Source organism: Leptopilina boulardi, unplaced genomic scaffold (genome assembly GCF_019393585.1).
Source record: "Leptopilina boulardi isolate dan_hultmark-lab unplaced genomic scaffold, ZJU_Lbou_2.1 LbouV2_408, whole genome shotgun sequence".
Taxonomy (NCBI): Eukaryota; Metazoa; Arthropoda; class Insecta; order Hymenoptera; family Figitidae; genus Leptopilina; species Leptopilina boulardi.
The window spans coordinates 2,403,247-2,416,732 of NW_026137983.1; the positions used below are offsets into that span (position 1 = coordinate 2,403,247).

At 28.0% G+C, this 13,486-nt stretch overlaps 1 protein-coding gene across 3 annotated transcripts in view; it reads right to left on the reverse strand.

Annotated features, from left to right (window-relative positions):
• The window catches only part of LOC127289444 (protein phosphatase Slingshot), a 233,056-nt gene that overhangs the window by 103,015 nt on the left and 116,555 nt on the right, over positions 1-13,486 (reverse strand). The gene's annotated exons all lie outside the window — the stretch shown is intronic.

A 13,486-nucleotide genomic window follows, 5' to 3' on the forward strand; every position in this document is an offset into this window, starting at 1 on the left:
TTTCTCACACAAAAAGGCGAATAATCGAGAATCGACTAAAAGTTCATGCGATTTTCTGAGTCAGCTATATATTTATCCCGCGAATAATCTCGGGCGCGAGAGAGGTTATGTTTCGCGTTTTACAGAATATATACAGTGGGTTTGGCGAATGAAGGTGAACCAGTACCAAAGGTATACGGATACGAAGAATCAATCGTCTATACCCGATCAATTTACGTTCACTTCACATTACGCGCGTCTAACCACATATATTTGAAGCGCAAATAAACTTAAACCATTGCAGGCGTCACAGTATCTTTATTTATATATTATAAAAACAAAAATCATCCATATGACTAGTCATTTAAATATAAATAATAAATTAAATTAAAATTTTTAAATTTATATATAATATATACACTTTTAATTTACTTTTCATAAATATTTACAATCGATTAAAAATTATGTGACGGCAATAAATAAATGTATGTATGTACATGAAAGAAAAAACTTCTTTTTGTCTGTAAAAAATAGTTTTCACTTTCGATTCGCTTAAGCGCAACAGCGTACTATAGCCGTGAAACGTGAGTGATAATCATACCATTGTTTTTTCAACTGAAAAAAAAAGATAAAATGACCTCTCGATGGCGAAACTCGAAACGGTACCAACATTGCACGAAGAAAAAACCGTTTCACCGCGACGGCTTTTTAGTGACCCGTTACTTTTAAGGAAGGTACTATGTATATATATAAGTTGCATGCTCATTTGGGGATCTTTTATGCGGAAAGTGTCACCGACCTCAGTGAACATTATAAAAGAAAAGAAAAAAAAAAACTTGCTTACGAACATCCGGCCTTTATATATTGTTCGCGTCATCATCTGAGATGATCTCTATAAATGATATCATCGATTTCACGTTTTAGATTCATTCAATTTTTATTAAATCACTATCTCTGATTTCACTTTCACAATAACGATTATAAAAAAAAATATATCTTTTCACTTTATTATAAAATATTTATTTCATTGGTTTTTCACAAATACCAAGTTCTCTATCCTAAAACATTAATGTTTAAACCCAAATATGATTTTTTGAACTTTTACACTGTAAAAAGAAAGTACTAAAACAGTACCGATTTTAGGTATCAAAATAGAACCAAATGACAATTTAGTACCTAAAGTCGGTATTAAATTAATACCTTTCTTTTTACAGTGTACTTTATGAAAATCTAAATTGATATGCCTTTAAGTTTCCGAAAGGAACAAAGTGTAAATGCTCACATAGTACGTATAGGTTAGAATCGTCTGTAATATTGATAATTTGACTTACTCCGACATAATCTTTATAACTTTTTAACATTGTTGTGTTACAATTCTTAAAACCGTTATCTTGAAAAGGCCTTTCTTAGAGAGGCGAAAGCTCGATTTTTTATTTGTATTCCTTGAGAAATTTCTCAAGAGAACATTATTTTTCTTAATAAAGATCAGTGTATAAAAACAAAATCAACATCTATGACGATAATTGGACTCTGATCAACAATAATAACAACCTTTTAAAATATAAAATATTTATGTTAGTTCATAAAATAGAAACCAAATTTTTAATATTAGAATAATAGAAAAAAAAAATAGTGTCTAAACTGGAGAGTTTAAAATCATATTATGTAATATATGTACATGTATAATTGCATGTAAATCGTGTATATATAGAAAAACGTATAGGCATATATCTCTTGTAATAGGTTTTAGAGTTTGGTTCTCGCGTGCAAGTTGCAGTTGTGTACAGGACGTAGGGCCTTTTATCTTTTGCACCATTGGCAGTAGTAAACGTAATAAATTCTCCACCCACTCGACTTTTGCTTTTCCGGGGTTCCATAGGGTCACGGCTCAACGATAAACCTGCGGTAGTTTGACCCTGTTGATGATATACAAACGACAATAATAATCGATAGCCAATTGGAACGATCGATCATTTCCTTAAATTATATATACACCGTGTAAAAAATAATGCGGATTGTTAACCTCAAATCACAACAACTTGGAATTTTTATGTATTTATTTTTATGCAGAACAACAAATTTCACGTTGTTCAAATTTCAAAACAAAACTTAACGAAATTTCAATCGTAAACGCAACCGGAAGAATAAGTTAAAGAAGGACAAAGAATTTATTTATCCTTCTCTAACTCATTCTCCGGTTGCTTTTGCGATACGATTTCGGTTATACGTTTCTATTTTGCTCATGCCTTTATGATTATTATGTTGGTAGTAACTATTTAATGGGTGTTTTCAGGAGATTTGCTGTGATAGAGCATTTACACCTTCGGCAAAAAATTTTCTTCACTTTGCATTTTCCGAAATACACTTACCTGATTGGTTGTCTAGAATCTGATTCATTGTGAACAACCAATATAAGGTAAGTGTATTTCGGAAAATGCAAAGTGAAGAAAATTTTTTGCCAAAGGTGTATAAATGCTCCATGAGTATATATACTGTCAGTATGTTGTGATTGGCTGATCCATCAGCATGTTTATTCTGATTGGGTATAATTTTTTACTGTCAGTATATTACTGTCAACAACTTCCGAAAACACCCGCAATGAAACTAGAATTTTTCAGTTTCATTTAATTAAATTTTAGTTTAGGTACTTTTATCAATTTATTTTGTTTATTTAATTTATTTTTATTTATTTTATTATTCTGTATTAATTATTAACGTAATATGTATTAACTAAATTATTTTTAAAATTATAAATCGTTAATAAATTATTTATAATAAATATAATATTTAAAAAAGAAAAATAATTCTAAAACTGGCATAACTAATTATGTATTTTTTTTATTAAAATATAAATTCTTTAAATCTGTAACAACTTCCTTAGTTTCATTATTAATCCTTTGGAGACTTAATAATTCTTGTGGCTCACAATTCCAATTCAATTTATTTTTATGTATTATTTATCAAATTTCGTTGAAATTAAAAAATTTCTATTGTAAGTGTTATGTATAACAATTATTTAATAATATTACTATTAATATTATTATTATATTATAATAATACGAACAAAATTTGTTTAACAATTTTCATATCGAAATTTAATTTAAATTAGGTTTCCACCCGGAGAGAAAGAACCCCGCACCATTTACATGAGAATTTGGGGTCCGGTGAAATTTTCTGCAACTTTGAACTTTTGTAGTTTTTGACCTCCTGAACAAAAAATGTAAATGGCAAAATTCCAAAAAAAATGGACAGATTTTTTAAAAATTGAGGTTTAAGTTTAAAAAATAGTGTTACAAGCGAAAAAAATTCAAAAATGAGTATAAATCAAAAGAAGTAAACAAACTGTCTTAAAACTCGCTACTCGAGGATTTTCGGGGTCGCTCATCATTATGAATTCGATGTCAATTTTTGAAAATCCAAAATGGCGGATCCAAAATGGCCGACGATTTTTTTAAATACATTGAATTCCCTTAAATCTTATTATTCGGGGGTTTTCGAGGTCGCTAATTACGAATTCGATGATTGTTTTTCAAAATTCAAAATACCGGATGCAGACTGTCGAAAAAAGGTTTAAAAATTATTTTTTTAACGAGTTTTAAGAAAGTTTGTTTACTTCTTTTGGTTTTACTCATTTTTGAATTTTTTTCGCTTTTAACACTATTTTTTAAACTTAAACCTCAATTTTTAAAAAATCTGTCCATTTTTTGGAATTTTGCCATTTATACATTTTTTGTTCAGGAGGTCAAAAACTACAAAAGTTCAAAGTTGCAGAAAATTTCACCGGACCCCAAATTCTCATGTAAATGGTGCGGGGTTCTTTCTAGGAATATTTACCGTGCTACCACCTGAAAGTGAGTGCAAAATACATTCTGGCAGTTTTTACTGTACTGACTCTACAATCTGTATAATGCAAAATTGTAGGGGAAGAACGGTAAAAACTGCCAGAATATACTTTGCACTCACTTTCAGGTGGCAGCACGGTAAATATTCCTAAAAATTTCTCTTCCGTGCAGGATTATTTTTAAAATACGGCACTGAAACATGCTTTAAATTTAGTAACGTCATTCCTTAATATGTCGGAAGGAGGAACTAATTGTATTCGTCAATATCAAGGTTTCGTTAATTTGGCGGATTGACTGTATTTTTGTCCTATAAAGAAATGTTAAATATCCCCTACAAAAAAAAATGATATAATTTTATTCCACTTAAGGGAATTATATAGGGGTGACTTTTAATATAATAAATATAAGGTTGACATTATTGAGTTTATTATAGTAATCGTGCGCTGCACAGTAGCAGCTGTCGAAAGTAGAAACTATATTGTGCAAGTCAATAAATATATTCGGAATCGACCTAGGGAATTTACGATATGGGACGTCATGCAGGCAAAACGTGCAAAGAGGTTTTCATTTTATATATACGACGCGACACACTGAACACGAATGTATACATATATATATACAATATTATGTTGGCAGGCGGGAACCCAATCAGTTCCTCTCGCTGTCAACGGATTATATCTTGCAATTTACAATATGCAAAGCTTCTACATTGTTGATTATAGTTGATTGTTTCTCTCGACGGGCAATTTGTCATTTAAATAAAAGCGGATTCTCGTGACGATGATGCGTTCATTCGCGCGACTTAATCAAATTTGTGAATTAATTTCTTTACTCACGACCAGAGAAAGATGAAATTTCTGATTATTTTAGATAAAAATAAACCTGCTCTCTAAAATTTGAATTAGTAAAGGAATTCTCACTAATTCAAAACTAGAGAATACATTTGTTTTAGAAAATACGAAACTTTACTTACTTTATTTTTTTATTATCATCATATCGAATATTTATTATAACTATATTCAGAAAATATAGGAATATTATATATTTTTATCTACGACTCATTATGTAAATTGGTTGTAAAAAAAAGCAGCATCCAGTAAGAGTAAAAAGTTGTTTTTTTTTCAGCACAGCTGTCATATATATTTCATTTTAAAATGCACAATTTATTATGCACTTTACACAATAGCCCGACTTTTTACTTTTCCTGACATACTTTATTTGCAAAGTTTTTACTTTTTTTTTTTTTTTTTTTTTTTGAATAATAACTCATTCATGTGAGAAATATACGACACCAGGAATATGTAAATACATCGAAATTTGCAATGTAAACTTTACCTTTATGGTTTGTTTTATTTAAATTTATTCCAAAAAAAAAAAACTGTTGAAAAAAAATATATTTAACATTAAAAAAAATTTTTAACATTTAATAAAAACTAAAATAAATATTAAATAAGTAAAAATCTATAATCATTCATTTAATTAAATAATTTTTAACGATATAGTAAAAATCAAGAGTAATTTAAAACTCAAGGTAATAACAACAATAAAAAAATATAACAATCGACAGTATAGTTGTAATATTAATTTCAGTTATTGATACCACTAATTATTCTGTAATTATACTATCATTAATTGTAATTGTTACAATGGAGGTAAATTATTTTTAAGTACAATATTAAAATTTAAAAGAACCATAAATAAAAATAAATAAAAATCAAAAAAAAGTTGAAATACTAATTTCCAAAAATTATAATAATTTTTTGAAAAATTAATATTTTAGTTACATAACTTTTGATAATTGTTTCCTTTTTTTTTCATAACGAGTGTGAGATTCGATGGCACTTAATTTTAGTACATGAGAGAAGCGTCATCGAGAAATTGTTTTCCTTTCAAAAGCTTATTATCCCGGTTGAGCGATTTTCCCTGACCCGAATATACACACAACCTTGATTCAATCGACTATATTCTCAAGACACTTTTTACACCCCAGTGTTGACATCCCATGGACCAAGGGTGTTTAAGTAGGGAAAAGTGGGTCGGGGTTCTCTCACCAATGGTCCTTCATCAAGGGATGAAGTATCCAACATATATTCTGAATCCACGAGTGATACACAGACACTCACACAAAAGCGTCCCAATTATCCCCCCCATTGCGTCAATATAAGAATAAGCACTGACGATTTTTATATACATACATATATATATATATATATGGGCGATTCTCCAAAATGAGGCCATTTTCATGACAGGAAATTTATACTTTTCATATACAAAGACGATTTATGCTCTCCAAAAAGTTGCTTTCAAAAATAGTGTCAATTATGCTATTATTATGATATTAACAGTTTACTTTTATGCTTTGATTATATGCTTTACATCTGAGAAATTTTTACTTATTCTCAAAATTATTAAATATATCTAATAAATTTCAAATTAAATTATTAAAACAAAAAAATAAAATTTTAATTATCATTAAATTTGTTAAGAAAAAAGATACTAAGAGTTCAGCAACATTTTCACAGAGAAAAAATAGAAAAATGAATAAAGTAACTTTTATACGACTTTAAAAGAAAAACCGTAACTCTCCTCATAGTTTCTGAGCATTTCTGTCAATTTATACTCCAGAAATAGTAAAATTTACTCCTAAAATAGTAAAAATTATTACGGAAATAATAAATTTTACTATTTCTGGAGTAAAAAATTACCAAAAATGCTCAGAAACTGCGGACAGTTCTGGTTTTATTTTTAAAATAGTAATAGTTACTTTATTCGTTTTTCCATTTTTCTCTGTGTCAAAAAAAAAATTCAAAGTCTTTTCAAAGTTTTTAAAATTAGTAATAATTTTTTTCAAGATTCACCTTTAGCTTAGTGTACTTTTAAATCTCATTTTTTTTTTGTATAGTTATCAATTAAAACATAATGATTTTTAATAGGTATACAATTCAATTATTTACATAGATATATTTTTCCATTAAAATTTTTCGAAAATTTAAATATATATTTTATACTTATTACTTCTTTAAAAAATTCAATTATTTTAAAAATCTGCAATCAAATTTCAAAAAATTTCATTTATTTAACATCTTTTTATAATTAAATATCTTTAAAAATTAAATTATTATCAAAATTGTAATTTTAAAATAAATCAGGGTGTGTCCAGCGGACCTTAAAATCTTTAACCCTAGAAGTTTTTTTTAATCAATTCTAAAAATTGCACGGAAGTTGATGGGTTTTTTCGTATATAAATATATGTTTCACAATGTAAAAAAAGGGAAAAAGAGGTAAAAAAAAATCAATTTGTATATTGAAAGTTTCAAGAATAAATTACCCAATACAAAAATGGAGAAAGGGCACTTTGTTGCAATTGTATATATCGGACCATGATGCAAATAAATTTTTTAATCTTGTCCAATAAATCGGAATGGTTATTGAAATGGAGGGCAGAAAAAAGTGAAAGCCATGTGTTAAAACAAGTAAGGAAATACCAAAAAAGGTTCTAAAGATATACTGTAAGTGTTAATTTATTGAAAACAAATACCACAATAAACATTCGCAGCGATTTTTTAAAAAAAAATCGAAATGCATGAATATAAGTTCATAATTACATTTGGAAATTTTTAATTTTTTTTATAATTCAAATGATTATTAATAATTATAAATGAATAAAATTTAAACATTGCGCTTGTTAAATATTTTTTATGCGTTATCAATTAATGCAATTAATAATTTCCTGTCATACACAATATATCTTAATTGACATTTGTAAACAAACAGGTTTAGGAAGCCGCAGAAGTCCAAAATTGTTCGTCCAAAGGAATGTTGGGTAGGATTGAAATTTTATCCAACAATAATTCCCTATTGTAAACACAGTCTAAACAGTTACACTTTCCGTAAATTACTATTGAACAAAATTTCAATCCTCTCCAGCTCTGCTTTGAACGAACATATTTTGGGTTCTTGCTTTCCAACCCTGTTTGTTTACACTTTTGCACTCATGGGATTTGCATTTGGCTTTTGCACCTATTCTGGCACTGTTTTAAAGGGGGAAACCACATTAAGGGGATCAAAAAATCGAATTGTTTTTTTTTTAGCATAAATAGTCAGCTTATGTATTCAAAAGTATGTTGAAAAAGTTTTTACAGCGAAATTTTGTGTCCTCTCTGTGCTACAGGCAAAAAATAAAATTGCAAATTGTTCGTTATTAAATTTATTATTAAGTGAACTAAACGTTAGAAAGAAAAAAAATTTTAATACCTTCTTTTTAAATCTCAAAGACGCAAAAAAATATGCCAAAAATCAAACATTAACTTAAAAGTAGTGTCAATTTTACAATTTTCAATATTTTAACTTAAAAGTTAGTTCAATTAATAATAAAATTTGTATAAAATGTGAATAACCTTCATTTTTTGCTTTAAGGGGGGAACACCAGTTGTAACTCAAAAAATAATGCTTTTTTCAAGAATATTTTCCAAAAGAACAATGAATCTTTTTAAAGAATACTATTTATTAGTTAAAAGTACATGTAAAAAGCTGTAATTTAAAAGAAAAAAAAAATTTTTTTAACAAAAACTTTTGGAGATATGAGCCATTGAAGTGGCGTCTTAAGAAAAAAGGCGAATTGCGGTGACCAGCATTCTGCAAGTATACTTCGTCTGAAATACAAAAATGAAATTGATTTACATTTATTATAAGATTATCTAGTTCGTGATCGAAGGATTTAAAAAAAAAAAAAAATTTGACAAAATGGCGACCTGTCAAAGTCAAAAGTATGATTTTCGTTAAAAAAATACGGTCGATTTTCAGCTATATAAAAAAAAGTTTTGATTAAAAAAAAAAATCCTTCGATCACGAACTAGACTTATATGTGTAAATGAAGCACACTAAATTTTAAATAAATCGGTTTAATGGTATTCGAGTAATCGTGGTCACCGACTTGGAAAATGTCATTTTGAGAAAAACGCATTAAAAGTTTCAACTTACTTTTTTTTGTTCAGAAGAAATTTTGTTTCTAAGTTACAAAGAGTCATCGATTCCTGGACCATATAATAACTCTTCCGCAGTGGTTGCCGTTTCTAAATCATAGGAAAAGGCCATCTGTCGTTAGGGTCAGGTATGGCTGGCCACCTTGTATGAAGCCACGGGACGCGCCGCTGCAGTGTTCTGTATATCTCATTTATTTTTCACCGGATCAACTTTGAAATTTACAGACACATTTCTAAATATGTATACTTTAAGAAAATGCACCAAAAAAAAAATCGATTTTTCGAAAGTTACAACTGGTGTTCCCCCCTTAAGATCAAATTTGTGGACTCCACCTTGCACAGCAATCATAAACTCAGACGGCACAGCTCCAGATTTAATGGCTGCTAACTTGGAAGGTTTTTAATAAAAATGCTTAAAAAAAATTGTGAGACACAGATAAATATATGTGCAACATAATGTCATTCTTGCATTTCATTTAAAAAATTTTATCCCTTTTTGAAAAAAATTTCGAAAAACGGCTAAAAAACAGCGTCGTAATGTGGTTTTCGCCCTCTTATAGGCGGTTTCAGAATAGGTGCAAAAGACAAGTACAAGCGCAAGTCCAAGTGACAATCTCATGAGTGCGAAAGAGATAGGTAGTCTATCTATCTCTCTTGCACTCATGGGATTTGCATTTGGACTTGCACTTGTATTTGGCTTTTGCACCTATTCTGGAACCGCCTTAAGATTGTATTGTGTGACAGAAAATTATTGATAACGCAAATATTTATCAAGAACAATGTTTAAATTTTCTTTATTTATAATTAAATTGTTAATAATCATTTGTATCATAAAAATAACACAGGAATACACAGTTTTGGACCCGAGTAACGAAGACCTGTTCCTAAAGTAAATTTTAACGCTGAATTCAAATCCACAGTCCGTTTTTTTACTACACGTCAGGTTTTTGAGATAATTGCAATTTTAAATTTTTTGATGCTTTTAACAAAATTGTTATTGTTAATTAAACTATATTACTTATAAAAAAAAGTCATAATTTTTGTTCAAGGTTTCTGGGGTCGCTGATTACAAATATGAATTCAGATTTTTAAAATTCAAAATGGCGGACAGAAATTTAAAAATTGATCGGATTTGCTTGAAACACGTAACATAGGGGTTTTTGAAGTCGCTGATGACGAATCTGACATTAGATATTAAAAATTTTAAATGGAGGATCCAATTTAACGGATGATAAAATTAAAAATTAATTGAACTTGCTTAAAACTTGTTACTTAGGGGGTTTTTGAGGTTGTTGCTGATTACGAATTTGACATCACATTTTTAAACGAGTTTTAAGCAAATCCGATCAATTTAAAAAAAATTTCCTCCATATTGGATCCGCCATTTTGAATTTTTGAAATCTGATGGCAAATTCGTAATCAGCGACCTCAAAAACCTCCCAAATAACAAGTTACAAGCAAATCCAACTAATTTTTATTTTTGTCATCCGCCATATTGGATCCGCCATTTTGAATTTTAAAAATCTGATGTAATACGGAAAATCTAATAGTGGATTCGAATTCAGCATAAAAAAAATACGTTATGAAACGCTCTTGCCTTTCTGGGTCCAAAAGTTGACCCGAATTTGTAAACCTGTGTATAATTAGAAATTACACGTGTGTGACGAATATAAATAAAGGTTAGGGTATATTCACAATATCAATAATTTGATACATACAAGAAAACTGTGCGAAGCAAAAAATGATTCTGAACGGGAATATTTTGAATAAATGCTATAATAAAACAATGTCAGCGGATACTTTGCAATTCATATGGCGCGATGCGTCAAACAAACTTGGACTGGAAGTCATGAACTTTCTTTGGTCTCGACCTCTTTGCCTGGTATATATAAGAACAATCGTGACATACGTCATCTTTATCACGATTGCCCATGCCTCACGCACAAGTAGGTCGACGTTTTGTATATAGCTTACTTTTATGTCCATCAAATGCACTCATCATCAATTCTTATTCTCTATTTATAATAATATATTCTAAACTTAAACTCGCAACATTAAAGTCTAATTTTAAAAAATAAAAATTGTATTTTCAAACTATTTCTTTATAATAAATTTGTTTTCTTTAGTTAATTTACCGGAAATGCATTTCAAATTTTACATGAAATTGGACAGCATTTCATGTATAAGTTTATATTAATAAATCATTTTGCTTTCTACGTTTATACGCTTACTTTTTACATACATACACATAGAAATATTCTGGCACTTACTCAATTTTACAAAAAAAAAAAAAAACATTAAAATTAATTTTACCAGATATGAAAGTGATGTCATAAATAGTGATGCTATTTTTAAAAAAAGTTTATCCATGTAATTTTTTTTTTTACTTTTTCTTAATAAAAAATTATTACCAAATCAAATAGTAATTTTTATTAAAAAATTAGTGGAAATTATATTAGATATAAAAGAATTTTTATAGTTTTATATATATACATTTTCTTAACATTTACTCTACAATATCTTATAATATAAAATTTGAAATTTATAGATGTTATAATCAAAATTAATTTAATGCGGAAAAAATACCTGATAGCTGAAAAATTATATGAATACTTATAACGGAATGTGATGCTGTTAAGTATCAAAGAACACCTGTTACACTTATAGAAATCTGTAATGGAGGTATGTCAGTTCATTTCCAATTTACGATTCGATGTTTTATGTTTTTACTTTCTAATTGCAAGCAAGTGATTAGCAACTACATGAACTCGAAGGCCATTTCGTGACGCGGATCATTTAAGCTAAGTTAACGATTTCACAACTGACAATTGGCAATTCTCCTGTCAAAGAGGCCTGACTATACAAAATTGAAGGAGATGCAAATGATACTCATGTGATATGAGTTCTGCGGCAATTATGCTTACTTCTTGGCTCTTTAGTCTCATACTATAATAATTAATACATTATTTTTAATTCTCAAAATGGAAATTTTTACTCATATAAATGCCAAACACTATATTCATTCTAAAAACCGTCTCTCTTTTCATTAATATCAAATTAGCGATGTATTCCTCGCTCGCTAACGCACGCTCGGTTAAAATTGTACTTATTGTTGTTTACTTATTGTAGTTTATGTATATTATATATATAATTTATGTTTTAAATTAATATCTTATTAATATTGTATAAAATTTATCTTAATTTTGATCAGTTTCATTGAAGAATGAAATGACAATTGTTAAATATTAGATATTTTTTATTATAATTATGACAACAATATTAATTATATTATATTATAATATATTTTTTTTATCTTAAATTATATTATATTATATTATATTGATGTAAATTGTCCCACAAACACATGTAGATTTTGCAAATTTTTGAGAAAAATATTCGTAATAAATCGAAATACTTTTTAAAATATCGGTTTTTATTTTTATTATCTATAGTAAACCGTTATAAAGAGATTCTTGTTTGATTTTACATATATTACTAGTTCTCCGGAATAATGATGTATTTGAATTAAATAATGATGTTGTTAAACGAATGACAGGTGAACCTAGAGAATATTTAAGTATAGATTCATCTGAAGAAGATGAAAAGTGTGACACAATAACTAACTTAATACCAATTGAAGTATTAAATAGTTTAACTCCAAATGGACTTCCTCCTCACAAATTAATATTAAAGATTGGTGCAATTGTGATACTTTTAAGGAATATTAATTTAGAAAGAGGTCTTTGTAATGGAACAAGACTAAAAGTTATTTTTTTCGAAATTTGTTAACTTAATATAATAGAAGATGTTTCGTTTTAAATTAAGAAATGTTAAAATTATTAAGTTAAAAACATTTGATTTTAATGACACTTAAAATTAGACACAATATTATAGGTTACTAACTAAAAATTGAAAAAACAACAATAAATAATAAAAAATAATAATAAAAAATTGAAAAAATCAAAAAATTCTTAAAAAATTGCAAAATAACCCTTTTTCGGGTTAAAATTGAAAAAAGATGTTACATAAAAATAGTTTGTAAGATTTTCTAAAAGCATATATGCAAAGTATTTTGATTTATTTGAAAATAATTGAAAATAGATTTTTCAAGGACGGTGTCGAGGTCACGAGGTCGGTGTCGTTTTTCGAAATTTGTTAACTTAATATAATAGAAGATTTTCAATGTTCATGAACAACAGATTTTTTGAATGCGTAAAAAAAAAAATTTACAAACGCCAGAAATAGAACGCACAACCTTAACGCTGGCAAGTCGGAACGTTAACCACGGAACCAAAATACAAGTGTATCTTTTCTATTAACCCTTTAAGGACCAAATGTACAAAAATTTTGCCTAAAGTTTGACAATTTTTTAAACCAACTAAACGCATTAAGAAAAAATTCGCAATATACGTGTCTTATGTTTCAGGAACCGCTCTTTCAAGTGGTGCATCTAAAAAAACCGTAAATTTAAAATTAAACAAATTACAGATAATTATTTATAAAAAAACATGAATTTTCAAGGTTTTTTTTTTACTTACGAATTTTTTTGGGCAATGTACCATTTTAAAATATCTTCCCGAGGTACAAATATCGCGTCAAAAATGTTCAACTTTTGACATGGTGGCATAGATTTAAAAAAAAAAAACAACTAAATGTCTAAATAATATTGTTTATTAAAGTTGA